The sequence below is a fragment of the Phoxinus phoxinus genome (genome assembly GCF_949152265.1).
Source record: "Phoxinus phoxinus genome assembly, chromosome: 11".
In the NCBI taxonomy this organism is placed as follows: domain Eukaryota; kingdom Metazoa; phylum Chordata; class Actinopteri; order Cypriniformes; family Leuciscidae; genus Phoxinus; species Phoxinus phoxinus.
Window position 1 is genome coordinate 19309427 of NC_136886.1, and position 17887 is coordinate 19327313.

The 17887-nt window shown below is 37.4% G+C and overlaps 1 protein-coding gene across 1 annotated transcript in view; it reads right to left on the reverse strand.

Annotated features, from left to right (window-relative positions):
* tgfbr3 (transforming growth factor, beta receptor III) overlaps positions 1-17887 on the reverse strand; it is a 123481-nt gene that overhangs the window by 91404 nt on the left and 14190 nt on the right. The gene's annotated exons all lie outside the window — the stretch shown is intronic.

The following is a 17887-nucleotide window of genomic DNA, read 5'->3' on the forward strand; positions in this document are numbered from 1 at the left end:
AAGATTTCACACAAGTCACAAACACACAAGCTGGCACACAGAATACGTCCTGCTCATTACCAAGACTCTTTCTACCCATCTGTCCTCTTTAATAGCCTCTACTCTCTCTGCAGTTTTCTCTCTCTCTCCCTAAATGGGAAGATTTACCCTCTTAATCACTTTCACAAAGCAAAAAGGCTTCACACGTTAGTGCCCTCCTATGTCAGAGACTCGTTTAATTGGCCCACATTCGAGGAGGTCAGTGAGGCTCTCACCACAGAAACTAAGCGAGCAGTGATGTGTTTGTACCGTAGAATTGGAACGGACACACGCTCTGAGCCATGACCTTGAAACACAACAGAGAAAGAGATCATGAAATAATGAGGAGAAAAACAAGCACTGTGTGAAGATAACAGCACCTAATGATACTGTTCAGCCATCGGTGATGAATGTTAAACAGGACCCTCTTGGCAGCTACATTGAAATGATGGCGAAAGGTTCAAGGTGCAGTTCTGTTCCGAATGGTCACAAGACTTGTCTGGTCTAATTCACCGCAGGTCATTAGATCTCCATTTATGTTTAGGTTGTGCTTTAATAAGTTGTGCACCTTCCAGCTGAAGGTCAGCTTTCACAACAGACATGCCAAATGGCAGCAAGATCACAAGGGAGGATGAATGAAGAATGTTTCTCTCGAGCTCAGAGGGTAATCAGCTACCAAATCTAGTAGATGAAGGACCCATAAGGGTGTGTGTGTGTGCGTGTGTGTGTGTGTGTGTGCGTGTGTGTGTGTGTGTGTGTGTGTGTGTGTGTGTGTGTGTGTGTGTGTGTGTGTGTGTGTGTGTGTGTGTGTGTGTGTGTGTGTGTGTGTGTGTGTGTGTGGACAGAGGTCCCTACAGCTAGGCTTATGTCTCTCCTGCCAAGAGAAAGCGAAGGAGCATGGGATGATTGCATTTGCCCATCAGCCGATAAAGCTCAGGACAACCTGGGCAGATGAGCAGACTCAGACAGTAAAGCCAGTGTGTCTCCAATGAGTCTCGAAGAAAGAAAGAATAAAAAAGATACAGTAGGGAAACTTTTCATTTGAATTCATTTCAACTGTGACTAAAACTAATTAAAGGGGTGGTTGAGTATGATTTTTACTTTTCTAACTTTAGTTAGTGTGTAATGTTGCTGTTTAAACATAAACAACATCTGCAAAGTTACAATGCTCAAAGTTTAAAGCAAAGGGAGATATTTGCTTTTAAAGAAATTGCTTTTTAAGAACTAAAACAAACGCCTGGTAGGGACATTCCTCCCGGGTTAGTGACATCACCAACCCTATAATTTACATAAACCCCGGAACACAATATATAGATTATCATGACAGAATATACTAATCAATGACTAAAAGAAAATTACACATAAGCTACATAAATTCATCAACTAACCATTCAGAAATGTCCTGTTGCTTCTATATGTGGTCACTTCTTCTTGAGTCTCTCCATCATTGTCTGACTCCGGTTTGAAAATAACAGTGCATGTGTGTGTGTGAGATGTAAAAGATCACAAGCTCTTGAAGCTCCGTCCCTTGTGCCGGGAGCAGCAGCTCATTTGCATTTAAAGGGACACACACAAATGGTTCGTTTTTGCTCACCCTCAAAAAGTGGCAATTTTATGCTATATAAAAATATATGTGGGGTATTTTGAGCTAAAACTTCACATACACACTCTAGGGACATCAGAGACATATTTTACATCTTGTGAAAAGGGGCATTATACCACCCCTTTAAATCACAGGTTTCTGTATGACACGACATAAAATTTTATAGTCAGCGTATCTTCAAATTAATGTGGAAGCAACATAAAGACAATATCTTTATAGAATCAGATTTTTTTAAATATTCGATTAACTGCATCTTTGTTTTGTTTTAACGCAATTTTACAGATATTGGAAGTAAAAAAAGAACAAAGCATTTTGGGAATTTACAGTAAAAAAAACAAACATAAATTGACATTCCCACAATTCAGTTTGAAACCACTCTATGGTTTTTCATTGAAAACTGTTTTCTTCTTAGTTATGTACATTAGGGTTTTATGTTACATCTTATTTTATATAATAAGTACATAAATATCTTATATAATAACTTATTGTTAATGTTTGTAATGTAATGTTTTTGTTTATGTGTATGACAATGTGATTGTGCACCTAGTACCTCAGCTTTTGAAATATATGTTTTATTTTATTGTAAATGTACGGTGAAAACTTCAAATGTTACTACTGTATTTTTTACAGTAAATGTCTGCTAACTACAGCTGCAAGGTTTTTTTATTGCCGTAATAATCAATGTAGTATGTCTAAACACATGCATACTAATAGAGTATACCTTTGAACTTGTAAGAAGAATGCTCTTAAATACTTGCAAGTGCATTTCCTACTTTGCAAGTGCATTTCCTACTTTGCAAGTGCATTTCCTACTTTGACAGCACACAGTTTCGGATGCAGCAGCATGGCTAGCTGACTACCCAAAATTTGATTTTGCAGATTTCATCAGAGACAGTAATTTTACCAAGCAATATGCAGGAGGATGAGTTTTTAGTTCAGAGTGGCAGCTAGATAATCATCTATAATATGAATACTGAATCATCATGCAGTGGAATTGTTGCAGCAGTGGGGAACTGCCCACTAACCCTGAATGTAGCCAATCATTCTTCGAGCTGACTGACTGATTTGTTTTAGAAATGGTCACTTTATTGCACACATTCCTCAACCACACTGAGTGACACATGTAAACGTACAAAGTCCTTTCCTGAGGAAGTAAGCTCCCGTGAGAGAGCTTGAGGTTAAGTCCTCTTGCAGGTCTGTCTTTCTCTCCGTGTCCACCACACCACTCATATTTCAACTCCAACACGACAAACACACAACCACACTGCGATAATGATCAGAAAAACATTTGGAAACTATTATAGTGTGTGAGAGGGAGATTCCTCTCTTCAAACTGTCTTATGTATGTCTGCAGGTAAAGTGTTATGCAAAGACCGATTTTAGCTGTTCCTCCAAAAATTAAGATTTGGCGATATTTTGTGCCCTCTCATGTAGTTCCAAATACTTTATTTCTTGCATACAACACAACTCGTACATTACCCGTAATGTGATTGAGGTGTTTACATGCCTGTTTATTGTGATTAAAATCGGCGTACGCTGACTTATTGTGAATAAAGTTTATTGTGAATATTGTTACTACAGAATATCATAGTCACTATTTTCCATATATTTTAAGTAACTGAAGACAGGGGCTCTATAATAACAAAAGGTACCACAAAAGAATCATAAAAAAATGTCCCACAAGACTATATTTCACTATATATATAGCACTATATTCCAAGTCTTCAGAAATCTTCTTTTGTTTTACTTTTTTTTTACTCAGTGTTCTACAGCAGAAAGTAAGTCATAATAGTTAGGAATGACCTACATTATGTAAATAATATCAGAATCAAGATATTTAGGTGAATTCCTATATACACTGCCATTGCCATTTGGGGTCAGTCAGTCAGACACAATTGATTTAAAAAAGTGACAATAAAGAATTTATAATGTTTATTTCACATGGATAGTTATTTTGTTCTTTTTGTAAATTAATATTTACAATATTACAGATTTTACTGTATATTTTTTGATCAATTAAATGCCGCCGGTGAGCATAGACTTCTTTCAAAAACATAAAATAATCGTACAGGCCTTTTGAACAGTCGGTATTTGTAGTGACGACAGAAACGCTTGCATTCAAGGCTCGAATGACCTCTGAATTTCAAATGTTTTTTTTTTTGTTTCCTTTCTACAGGCTCTATCAATCTCACGCAACCCTTGACGTCATGTCGTAAGTGCGCAAGGAAACTGCACTTTGATGTGCTCTAATAAAACAGCCATTTTGGGAAAACGCGTAGATCAAGAATGAAAGGTTTTAAAATCACAGATAAAGAGGTTAACAGTCACTTGTGTGACTTCAATACTCCATCCTCCTCCACTACCTCCCTCTTCCTCCCAGCGGAACAGAGTTTGTTGCCTGTCTAACCGACGGCATCACGCCTTCGTCCCTCACCAAAGGCTGAGATCACTCAAACTCACTTTTTCCTTCACAGAGTGAACAGAGGAATAACAAGCACCAGCCAGCCAGAGTCTGGAAGACGGCCAAAAGATTACAGCTCTTATTGGGCAGCCATGTTGTTTCTTTATTTAACTGCTTAGGGAAAAGGGCCCACAAGACAAAGTGCTTCGGGGAAAGAAAATACGGATGATTTGGAGAATAATAGAGGGAAGCCGAGCATTTGTTGTGTGATTCTCCAACAATAATGGAATTGAAATCAGGGGCCATAAACAAAAGTGCGTTCCCATGAAGAAGAAAATGAACCTGAATGCTTTCAATACATTCATTTTGTATAGTGTATATTTCAAGAGAGATATTTATTTTAAAAATAGGTCTTCTGTGGGAGAGTTTTATTCTAAGTTGACGAGGTAAGATTATTCTTTCAAATTATCTGGAAAACACTAAATCTTTTGAGGAATATAAAACTTTTAATATTAATATGTGCCATCCTTGGTTTCCTGTTGAGCTTTTGAGCTTGGTTTCCTGTTGAGCTTGTTGAGAAGCATTTAGTCCAACACAAGACCAATAACAGTTAATAAACATTTCATTACATTCTCTTAACTGGGCCAAATGGACTGTCCTTTCACATCTAGAAAGACAACCAAAGCTGTCTGAGGCTCCCGTCATATTAGAATGATTTCTGTGACACTGATGACTGGAGTAATTGCTTATTTCCAATTTTAACAATATTTCACAATATTACGGTTTCAAATGCAGCCTTGGTGAACACCTACAGACACGAGCTGTGCGCTGTGACAAAAGCAAATATAACCCAATATAATCAGTGATGCTGTCTACAATGGATGCGGGACCACACTACAACATTTCCGACAGTAAACTGTCACCCCGTTCTTTTGTGCTTGTGCTACTTCTAAAATGAAGGACAAATGGATTTGCAATGATTGCTGTCGCATACAGTGTGGACAGCTTCTAGCTGTTGCGGCGCAACACAAGCCTTGTCCGGTGTAGACAGTGTAAAAGACAAAAATAATCGTCTCGTCCATTAATAAGACATCTCGGAGTGGGGTGTTGATTTCATCAGTTCAAAATAACAAAAGAACTGTATGTTTTTATTAAATGTAGTGGAGTAAAAAGTGCAATGTTATGCTTTGAAACATAGGAAAGTCAATGTAAAAGTGTCTCACCGAAAAATTTACTTATAGCGGAAATACTTGTAAAGCCCTGATCACACCAGACGTGTTTTTCAGGTTCAAAAACACGAGGCACACAGCACTGGCCAATCACACAGAACGAGCGGTGAGATGCATTTTTTATGTTGCTAGGCAACCACTGAAACTCAGTCAAGTAAACATCAAATCAGATTTTTATGAACTTTATTTACTTTCTGTTAGCATTGTGGTAGTTACGGTCCATTAAGTCGTTAGCTCCTGCTAACCCGCGAGAGCACCACAAGTTTATCCTCCATCATCGCACTCTCCGGGCGTTCAAAGCAACTGTAGCTTTCATCGCCACAACGGAAGGCCAGCCTCTCCATTCATTCGATTGGACAGTGGAAAAAAACGCGATGACGTCGGGCGCTTTTTCGATCGGAGTTGATTTTTTTTTTTCAACTTCAAAAACGTGAGGCGCAGCAGGCGGTAAAACGCGAGGCGACTGGGGAGCATAAACAACACGCAGAACGCTCACTGCCATAGGAAAACAATTGAAAAAAGGTGCCTCTCACTGCAAATAAACGTGTCAGGTGTGATTACTGTCCACAACTGCACAACAGCTCAAATGCTAATTCTCATGCTAATTGCTAAATAATTAGCAATTAGTTGTGCAAACGTATTGGCTCTGTTAACTTGAAGGCAGGACATTTATTGCTAAAGTTGCTTTTGATTTCTCCTATTCATTTTCCTACAAGTGGTGCATCTTGTACCCCTTTTACTGTTTATGGTCATAATTTATCGGTTTATGAAAGCTAAAATTTAAGTCTTTCCACTCCCCCTGGTTGAGAATCACTGTTCTACATATCTCCATGTTTTTTTCCCCTTTGTGTGTCTGTGCTCCCTCTTTCAGTGAGTAGAGGACAAACTGGTCCTATCTGGCAGCTGTTAGGGTCTGTGGCTGTCTGCTAGCTCCAGGCTGGACGCCCACAGAAATACAAGAATGAGAGACACCGTTGTTCAGTTCAGCAGGCCTAAAGGCTTGAAAAGCAGCACAGCACTCTCGCACCTTAAAGAGCTCAGCTTCAAATCCCCACACTTCAGATACACCTCTGATCTTTCTTCCAATGTCGTATTCTACCAGCTCTGCACTTTCATCCTTGGTTCCTCCAAAGGCTTCTTCTTTATGCTCATGGAGGTTTCGTTGTCTTGTGTCACCTCTTTGAGGGGTTTTAGGTCTGACACCCAGGAAAGCTACTTTGTGATAATGTCTATGAGTCCAAAAAGTGCTAAATAGGTAAAAAATGTAAGTTGTTATAGCATGAAAAATGTTATTATCCTTGATCTTGAGAAATAAAAGTTCATTGTACTATGAAAACATTATCAAACTTTGAGAGCTCAAAAAAGTTTTGTCAACCAATTTGAATGACCTTAAAGGTTGTGTAGGTAAAAATTGTCTAAAGAACTTTTTTTCAAATTGGCTTAAACTGTCTTTATATACCAATACATAATTAAAATGTAAGTACTTTGAAAAAGAGAGTATAAAAATTGAGTGACTATAGTGTATTTAATCTTTAAAAAACAGCTCATTAATTCCATTCGGGACGAAACAAGTGATTGGCTTGCGCGACTGTCACTCTCCGTCGCCATGACTACCGCCACTATTATTGGCTCTGCCCACGTGCGCGCAGTCGCGCACCCATTTTTAGGTGGGAGGGAATGGAATTAATGAGCTGTGTTTATTGAAGATTAAATACACTAGAGTCACTCAGTTTTTTATACTCTCTATTTCAGAGTACTTGCATTTTAATTATGTATTGGTATATAAAGACAGATTAAACAAATTTGAATAAAAGTTTTTTTTAGACAATTCTGACCTACCCTACCTTTAATGACTGGAAATCACAATTTAGGTGATAACTCCCCAAAAAATATAACAATATTTCTAAATAAATAATTAATGACATTTTTTGAAAAGAACAATTAAGGTGTGTACGGTACACTCATATGTATTCAATGTGTAAGGTAAATATATAATTGCTAGATTGTGACGTGAACTTTTCTTAAAAAAAGTCTTAAAAATGTTTTTTATCATGAACACTCTTATTTGTCACTGACCCAATGAGAGCCATTAACGCCATAAACAATATTTACTTCCAACAAATGCCTTTTCTAGCTCCAGATAAACTGTGTAATCAAAACACATACTGTGCTGCAAAAAAAACAACAAAAACAAAAACAGTGTGACAACCTGCCAAAGCCTCTGCTGCCTTGCAAAGACAAAATGTTACTAACGCCCACATGCACCTGTTTCATTGATGCTCAGTGACAAACCCACACCACATCTGTAACTGGGTCTACACCATACATTTCTGACAACACACACACAGCTCCCTGCCATTTACAGTAAATTCACTTCTATCTCCACCAGCCATTGTCATTATCTTGCTTACTTGTAAAAATATTGCATTTGCACCTCTGAACAAAGAAAACACACACACACACACACACACATCTTGTCAAAAATTCTGAGGTGGGGAAATACAAACAGTGTCCAAACTCACACTTGCCAATTAAATGACCTGAATGGCAGGTTGTGGGTAAAACCGAGAGAAAAGAAAAAAAAAATCCCACACTGTTCTGTCCAAATGAGACGATACAGCAGAAAATAGAGATGATAGCACAGTAGAGTGTGTACAAAAGTGAGAGTGTAAGAGTGTGTCCACACAAGCACGTGTGCCGCCCCCGCTGAGCTCATACAGCGAGAAGCGTCGATGCATAACTTTCCGGAGCTTTACGTGGGACCACGTGTTTGAGCTTCCATACTGTACAACACAGAAACTATTCAGAGTGCTCACTGAAAGGGAAAGAGTGAAAGATGTGAAAAGAAGAACCCATGCATCTGATGAGGCTCAAAAACCTTTTTTCTGCTCTTGAGAGCTTTACAGGAATAGTTCACACCAAAATGAAAGCTCTGTCATCTTTTTCTTTCTCATGTCGTTCCAAATCTGACTTATTTTCTTCAGTGGAGCACAAAAGGAGTAATTTTGTAGATTGTGCTGGTTGCTCTTTTCCATGCAATAACAATGAATGGGTCCTGAATATTTCAAGCTTCAAAAGGGGGTAAAAGCCCCATTCAAATATTATAAAAGTAGTCCATAAGTGCATATAAGTCTTCTAATGTAATTTTGTGTGAGGAACAGATCAAAGTGTAAAGGAATAGTTCATTCGAATTGAAAATTCACTCACCCTCAGGTAGTTCCAAACCTGCACTTTTTAAGTCAAAAAAGTCACTTTTTAAGTTCAAAGATATTTTGAAGAACATTAGGGTCCAAACAATGTTTGGACCCTAATGACTGGAAAGACATTGGACCCCACTGAATTTAATTGTTTTGGTAAGAAAGCACATTTTTGAAAATATCTTCTTGTTACAGAGTAGAAAGATAGTTATACATATTGGAAATCGAAAATCGATATTATATTGGATATCCAATATTATATTGGATATTTAAGGTGCATAGAGCAACTTTCTGAGTTTTTGCAGAACTATGCCACTTCTGGCGGCAAGCGAAACTGCAGCCAGAGATGTGCACGCACTAGACAAAAGTTTTCTTTTTTTTAATCTTACGTGGAGTTTGCGTTGGTGTTTGAAATGAACTACCAGCAGGTCTCTTACAATCCATCTTCTACTGAGAATGCCGGCGAATAGACAAACCTGCCAGACATAGCTATGTGAGCGTGCCGTGAACGCGCATGACGTCACGCCCAGTCTAAAATTAGGCCCGAATCCCTCTTATTTATTTTACTTTACAGAATTATAGAGACAATCTCAGTGATCAGAGAAGGGCTCATTCAGCCCATCAGGCAATTGTTTAAGCATGTATGGGTTAGAAAACGGGTATTTTTTAACATTAAAAGTTGCTTAATGCACCTTTAAGGTCAGGAATCGGATACTTGTTACAATTAAAATATCAATTCCTCTTATCAATTCCTTTGTGTGCATTTTAATATGACTTTAAACCATTTAAGCTCAAGAAGACCTGCAGTTTTCTGTGCTGCTCACACATCCAAAAAGTGAGCAATCCGTCACTAATACTTAATAGTGCGCGATATTAAAGTTCTCTTCCCCATCTTTTTGCACTTGAACGGACAAATACACACAAAATATGTTAAAATATCCCCGTGAACACAGTTGGCTCAGTCTTAAGTGAACATAAAGTTTATGTCTTAAGTTGACAAAGACAGCGCATAGCAGTATATTGGATCCGTGCAGCTCTTAAAGTGACAGCGGCCTAATAGTTCTGCTGCCGTCCCTATAATAACGTTAATCAAACAATAAATGACAAAGAGAAAATTAATTAGCTTGACTGAATAACTTTTATCAACTATATTTGTAATGTATATTTTTATTTATAAATTGCAGTGTTATTTTACATTTGATAATAGTTTCTGTATCTGAGTACCTGAAAATCTTAAAACACTGTTTATTTCAATTGTGTATTTGTTCAGTTGTAATTATTTGTGCGATTTCAAAAAAAAAATGTATTCATTGTTGACATGCCTTTAATAATACCAGAAATATATATTAGGCTAGTTGTTTTTGCTATGGTATTTTTAAACCAATCGATAAGAATCGGAATCAATAAGCAGAAAATGCTAAGGAAATTTACAAACTATCCCTTTAAATCAACTCAATCAATCTAATTTGTGAATGAATCAATTTCAGACCAGCAACTCGATAAAGTGATTATTTCAAAAGATTTAACTCCAAAGGAGTAGTTTTTCATGAAATAACTACATTCAATTTCAATTCTAAGCAATAACACAAAGTTATTGTATGACTTAGTAACGTTAGTAGAGCGCAAAGTAGCCCAGACAACTCTTTTATGGTGCTTTTGCATAATTTTTTAAGCTTTAAAGCTTCAGTCCCCATTTATTGTAATTTGGCAGAAATGAGAAACCACCTCAGTCTTCAAAGTTTCTCAATTTGTGTTCCACAAAAGAAACTCATATAGGTTTTGAACAATGCAAGGGGGGGAGGCTAAATTAAGACTTTAAATTTTTTGGTGAAGTATTGCTTTTACAGAAGCAGAAAATTAAGAGGGACTCTAGCACTTCCCTCTCACTTCACGTTTAATTCGTCACAGTTTGCTTTTATGTCCTCGGATCTTCTAAAAAATATTTTTGCTTTCATGCAGATTAAATCCTCAAGGGTAAAATAACAGAAAGTTATCTCAAACCGCAGATACTCAAAGCTGTTTTTGAGCATTATTGAATTTAAAGAGTGAGTGAAACATGGCTAAGGTCACATGGAGAGGCAGGAAATGCTCTTGTAGAAATTCAAAACAAGAACATTTCTGGCATTGAGGGTACTCAAATTACTTTCTAAAGTGCCCACTTAAAATGAAGCTAGAAACTTCCAAGAAAAATACTTGATTCAGACACTTTTGGTAAAAGGCCAAGGGCCTGGATTTGGGCACAGGAAGTGATGTCAGTCCCTAATTGCCAGCAAAACCAAATCTGATACAGCTTTTCTAAAGCTCAACATACACAAAACTACAATGTACTTTTCATTCTCATTGTACCTGGATGTGAAATATTTTTTAGCCTGTTACAATCCAATCAATTTACAATAGATAACACCAATTGCCACCCTACATGTATTCTCATTGAATATCCGCTTCCACTTCAAAAGCATTAAATTAATAAACTAAAATGGTTTATGAGCAACATTTAACATTAAATACATCATCAGTATTTTCAGACATACCTAGAAGAGAAACAACGTTCCAACCATGCTGAGCTATGTTACATAACCTGAAACCTGATCATGTGCAGCAAAGCTATAAAGAATATGTTTTTAATTAAACTAAACCACCGTAAGTCTAGTCTCATGACAGAGGAACAGAGGAGGATGTAGGCTCTGAGGGGTCACAGATTCAGCATGGTGGACTCTATCTACATAAACCATAAGGAAACAAATCTTTGTTCTCATATAGAATGAGGGATTAAGGCCAATCCTCCAAACCTTCTGCGTCTTTGCTGCTCTATGAAATTCCCAGGCTCTATGAAGCTACTTCAAGCACATTTAATGAACACAATATTCTCCCTGCTTGTAATCACTAGACCTACGCTGCTCATCCTACTGTAACTGACTCCCATTCCAGCAAGAGGCCACAAATACAGGAAGCCAATGTACTCCTTAGCAGGGAATAGAGGGAGTTAAGTTCATCTGTCTGTGGATGAAATATGGTTTCACAGAATGCCATTGAGGAGCAACATGTAGGTGAAGAGAGGGGGAGAGAATATGGACGAAAGACACGAAAAGGTAGTGGGAGGTAATTCTGCATGCTGTTAGCAGATGTCATAAACTTCAACATCAGTGTGATGTTAAACCAGCATCTATCAAATGCCAGAAGAAGCTATTTTAACATTGTTTGGTTTTAAACAACTAAATTCTCAGTTACAGTTCTTTTTCGAAAACATGAGGGCATGAAAAACATTCATGTCTAGGAGAGTAGAGGGCTGATCATGGTATGGCAATGACTTTGTCTTGCCATACACCTACTTATGCATCTAGGGTCCAAAATTATTTTTTTCCCAATTAATTTATGTTTCTTATAAAGTTACTGACCTAATGGCGAATAACTACTTTCTAAAATATCACACCGTCTGTAGGCGCGCCGCGGTTCCATTACAGATTTGCGATTTTTTCTAAATGTCGACAAAAAAATATTGCGAACTGACGCCGTTTCCATTAACCGATGTTATGCGACTAAAACTATTTTTTTTTAGGTTTATGTATATCCCAGCCACTGCACTAGCCATTATTATTAATCGAAGGATATGTATGTGTGTTTTCCAAGCATTAATGGTAAGGAAAGACCCTTACTTGTGAGCGGCACATATGAGCTGTTTCTGGGTGTTTCTCCCTCATATCTGCTTCGAGGTCTTGATTGTGCCATTTATTTGAGGTTTAGAATCCATTATTCATTATCCATTATTCCTGTAATTCTTTTGTCTTTTATGAATTTGATAAAGTCTCGTATTCTGTCCAAACATACCGCGTCATTTACGTCAGGTGACCTCTGACCTGTAAATGCGCAAAAACGGTTTCCATTGCAGGTTTGCGAAATATTTATTTTTCGAATTGCCTGAAAAACAACCTCATGGGAGCGTAAAAACTTTTTTGCGATAAATGGGAGTTTTTGTGAAATTGACGTGTTTCCATTGGGCGTATTTTCAATTCACAATTTGCACAATTTGAAGGGTAATGGAAACGCGGCTAGTGACTGCTTGAGACAGGAGACCGCAACAAACACAGATTTGGCCGAGATCCGGAGCTTTGTCACAGACCTTGGAAATCTGTCTGAGACAGCAAAATCCAGCCAAAAGTTGTGTAGTGTGAGCTTGCCTTGAACAAAATCCTTCAGAATGAGCAACCCTTTGTTCCATGTCCAAATATGTTACCAGGTGTATTTTTGTGTATGGATAAAGAGCTGTAAATCAGTGTCGGGGCAAAAGGTTCAGGGACAATCGTGGCATTGAACCTCAGATGTTAAAGCGCGTATCGATGGGGACACATCTTTCATTTCTCAGGCAGGAGGAGAGAGAGGAAGAGGCAACTCCGGGGTCAGAGTAAAATTCATGGCCACCGTTACTAGTCTAGAGAGACGGCAAAGCTCACATAAGACTTTTCCTCCGTCCTGCTCTCATTTTGTTTCCCTCTCTCTCTCTCTCATCGGTACTCCTAAGGTAGGTATAAATCAATGGTCTTTGAAGTAAAAGATGACATGGCCATTTCCCAGAGGACAGGAGAAGAAAAGAGGAGAGGAAGACTTTCAACAAACAGGTCGACAGCTGCTCCATACAGACCTGCACATGTGTGTGCACGACCGGCTTTAATGTCCGACCTGCCGAAACATACAGTCTGACTGCTGACACACACGTAAAGAAACAGGAATGTATGCTTCATACATCAACATCCACATTACAAGGGAGATAGAGAGCAGCTTAGCTAACATTACAACAGCAAGAGCACAGGAAAGATGCATCCAACAATTTTCATGGAAAATCGTAACTATTATAAGTTTTGGCGAACTGGCAAATTCCCATGACATTATGTGGTGGAATAAAATGGCATTGGTAAACAGGTACACTAACTTTTATAAAAAAATAAAAATAAAATAACCCTTTAAGGGAACAGTTGTTTAGTGTAAAGGGAATAACTCAACAACTACATGACAGAATAATCATTTTATTTTATGATGAATTTTCACGTCTGGGTCTGCAACAAAAGCAAAACAATCAGAGCTACACATAGTCATTTGAAAAGTGGCAAAAATGAATGATGAAGGCATGGTTAAAATTTCCAAGACTATGTAATGTCTTGAAATCTGTTACATTTTAATAAATATAAACCCTTAAAAGTGCCCAAAGATGAAGAAGCAGACAAATACAAATGATCGCAATAGATCACCAAGATCAATAGAGAAAAGACAATAACAGACACACAATCTCTCTAAGAATGCTATTGATTTGGCAGTCACATGATCAAAATCAATAGTTTATCAATCAAAAGCACCATCAAAAGCATTCACGGTGTTTGATTGGTAGAAAATGGTCTTCCATTCAGTCAGGCAGGGAAGAGTGCTTTTCAATGATACTTGTACAGCTTGTTCCCTGTAGTGCCTCTTACCATAATGGCAAACTAAACATTCCTCTGACCTCACTGCATTGTCAGCATAAGAACAGCACAGCACAACTACTGGCTGACTCCTCGAAAATGGGGTGCACAAAGGGGAACGTGCCTTCTCACTAGTTTTAGCAGATACTTTTTATTTTTTCAATCAGACAACAGTCCCTCTTTGAGGTCTTTGGATATACTTCATGTATAGTTTTCTTGTTTTAACATACAATGAATTCAAGCCAAGACTAAAATTCTTCATGAAGAAGTTCATGAATGAGTAAATTTCATCAGTTATGTTCACAAAGAAACACACATGCACATGTAGAAGAGTCTCTTCTGTAATAGCACCTGAATAAACTTGAGGCAACTGTTGTCTGTAGCACATAAACAGGGAAAGAGAGGGTCCAATATCAAAGTAAACACTTCAAGTCCTGTGGCTATTTGGACAGCGATTCTTCTTCAGGACTCTCCCCGGATAAACAAAGACGTCATGTTTCTCGAGTCATCGGTGAAAGCCGCCACATCCTCTCTGAAGATATGCTCCAAACCTTCCATATTTATAAAATTTTAACAAAAAATGAATGGGAAAACAGGGATTCTTTTATAAAAAAAAATAATTATTGTTATATTGTTTGTAATGAATTGATTGAGAAATACTAAGAAGGTTGATGTCTAACTTTAAAAAAATGAATCCTCAAGGTGAATGACGTCCTGGATCACTAAAGACCCGAGGTATGCGTTTAAGGGTTAATAATATATATTAATATTTTTGTTTTCAGCTACTAATAAGAGAGTTCTGTGACTACTTAGATTTTTCTCACAAAATCAGCACAGAAAATGCAAAAACAACAAAACAACAACAAAAAACTTAGCATTCGTATGGGCCTGATCATTCGTTTTAGAAGTTCATCTTGACTCCTTCAGGCTCAAGCTAAACAGGCTTATCGGTAAATGTGTGTTATATATTTTAAATTATCTACAAATTGGATACTGTATTTGGGTGTAGCAACCCAAAGTTAAATATATATATATATATATATATATATATATATATATATATATATATATATATATATATATATATATATATATATATATATATACGTATATATATATATATATATATGAAAATCTATAGAAGCGTTTTTTTTTCTCCCACCTGTCTTACTGATTGATGGCACCAATGACAAGCCTGCCAGAGTGGGCACACAGGAAATAAAGACCATTCTGTACGTGTGAGTCAGGAAGGGCAAGCTGAGGGCATGAGCATGTTGAATCAGTGTTTCACAAGCTGTAAAACACTCAGAGGGCATACCATCGGCCCTTTTCAGGTCAGAGGGCAGGCTGTCAATGGAAGACAAGTCAAAAGTCAGCCCTCCTTCTTCCAAGCACATAATAGTCTTTGGTACTCAGCAGAACAAGGTACAAAGGGTTAGATGATAGGCCCTGTCCCAAATGCACCCTAAACCCTTCCTACGAGTCCATACTTTATCGACGTAACGCTGAGGAATGATCAGCTAGATTTCAGATCAGTTTGAAATTTCAGTTTGGAACCTGTTGTGTTATCTGCGACTAAAGGACATGTGCTGCAAACTAGGGCTTTTTATTGCAAAAAAACAGTCAAAAAAAGGGTGACAAGCTTTTTTTTTTTTTTTTTTACAATATCATTTTTAGCATACTGCTATGTGGTAGCTAGGGTGTTATAGGTGATCGCTAAACTGTTGTTTACTTGCCCAAGTGGTCACTTGAAAGTCACATTGGAAAAAAACATGCATTTTTTTGCACAATTGTACAAAATTCCCCAAAACGTCCATATAATTTAGTTAACATTAGAGGCAGTAAAACAACAACTTTTATTCACTTTTACAGATTTTCAATTAATACAGAACTAGTTTAGTACGGATCCTTGCACAATATGCTTTAACCATAGTGTATGATTTGCAATCTAATACATTTTGATGTTTGCATCACATAACCATCTCCATATACATTTTCTGACATCTGGTACAGCGTTGCACTTGCGATGCAAAGCTTCCGAGTACGAGTGCTGTTAAACAAGAGTCTCGTTAAAAGAGCTAAAAGACTTGCAGAAGCAAGCTAAAATGGCATGGTTATTCAACAAATGCATTTTTATTTGCTTTTGGTAACACTATTGGTAAGGTTTAGGGTAGGATTTACAGTAAGTGGTCTGTTATTTTTTAACGCAAGAGCATTACCTTTTAGTGCTACTTACAGTATCAGACATGTCATTTTTAACTGTCACGGTATGCACAACAACCAATGTAATAAAATCCTGCACTGAAGTAAGTAACACTTAACACTTAAAGGATAATTCCGGTATTTAACACCTTGAGTCTATATTGTAGTTTGTTTTGGATGAACAAGAGTGGTGGACAACATTTTTTTGACAATGGTTCCTCTCTCGAATTTTTGACTATAAAAGAATTGGCCATGGACCCATTTAACATTGGAGTCAATGGGCATGTCCGAATATGTAATTAAAACAACCTTTAACATTAGTTTTCAAAACTGTGCAACTCACCGAGTGATTAGTGATGTTAGTTGATGTTCCAGAAACAAAAAGTGTTGCGAAATAGTTTCTGTCGTGTTTTATTCGTCATTTTGTAAAATCCCATTGAATTCTGTTGAAGGACTGAGTGCTCGTTAATATAAATGCGCTACCGGAAACGGAAAGGGGGCTGTTTACATTTGGTCGATGTAGTCTTTTTGCTCACTTCCGTTTCTCATAAGGCTAGCGAGCAGAGCAACTGTGCTCCGGGAGAGTAAGCGAAATAAACAAACAAAACCTTGAAAATATTGAAAGACGTGACCACTGACCAGTGCAATATGAAGTTGAACTCGACTGTGACCGTGAGTGTCCCGCGAGACATAAACATCAGTTATCGCCATCAAGTGGTCGGGAGTGTGCTAACGCTTCAGATTCAAATATTGAGCGGAAGTTACACAGTTGTGAAGTGTCTGAAAAAATAGTTCCACTATAGCAAAATAAACGGATTGGAATCATATATTGCGACGATATATTGTTTATAATCATCAACGAACACCACTAACCACTCGGTGAGTTTAACAGTTTTGTAAACGAACATTATTGGCTGTTTTAATGACATTTTCAGACATGCCCATTGACTCCAATGTTAAATGGGTCCATGGCCAATTCTATTATAGTCAAAAACTCGAGAGAGGAACCATTGTCAAAAAAAATGTGTCCACCACTCTTGTTCATCCAAAACAAACTACAATATAGACTCAAGGTGTTAAATACCGGAATTATCCTTTAACACTTTAGGGGTTTGTTCAAATGTCTAACCCGAGCATCCCTTATCAAGCATTTACTGCACAGATCAATGAGTCCTGGAAACGTGATTTTCTATCTTTGAGGTTGTTTTTCTGAAACATATCTTAAAGGTAGGAAAGAGGAAAAAAGGAAAGTAAGAAGAAAGGGAAAAGCGAGCTGCAGCACAGTAAATATTTCAGGACCCTCTAACATCTGAGCGAGAGACTCCTTATAACCTATGCTGAAGTGCAGAGAGAACTGAGCTCAGTAAACAGGACTATGTATTGGACTGGATCGAATGGGGGAAAAATGTATCTAAAGTTAAATATGCATGCAAAGTTTGCAAAGTTGTGGCCATAATAAACTTCATTATGCTAATGGATCACGTACACCTGTGCAATATAATACATAGTTTTGTTCATTATTTTAAAAAAAAATTCTGTACGGGTTATGTAAACGTATTAGACCGATAAAAATAACATGTTTAGTTTTTAATATCTGTTTGACAAACATTGTCGCCTACACAAACATGGTAGCCTACATTTTTATAATGACTATAATTTTTTTCTCATTATGCCAAGCTCTATATTCTTAAAAATAGTTATCCTTAATATTTATTCAGTAAATCATGAACAACTGGAACAGTCATGTAAATTCATTGGTTAAAAAGTGTGTGACTCCTGAAGAACATTCA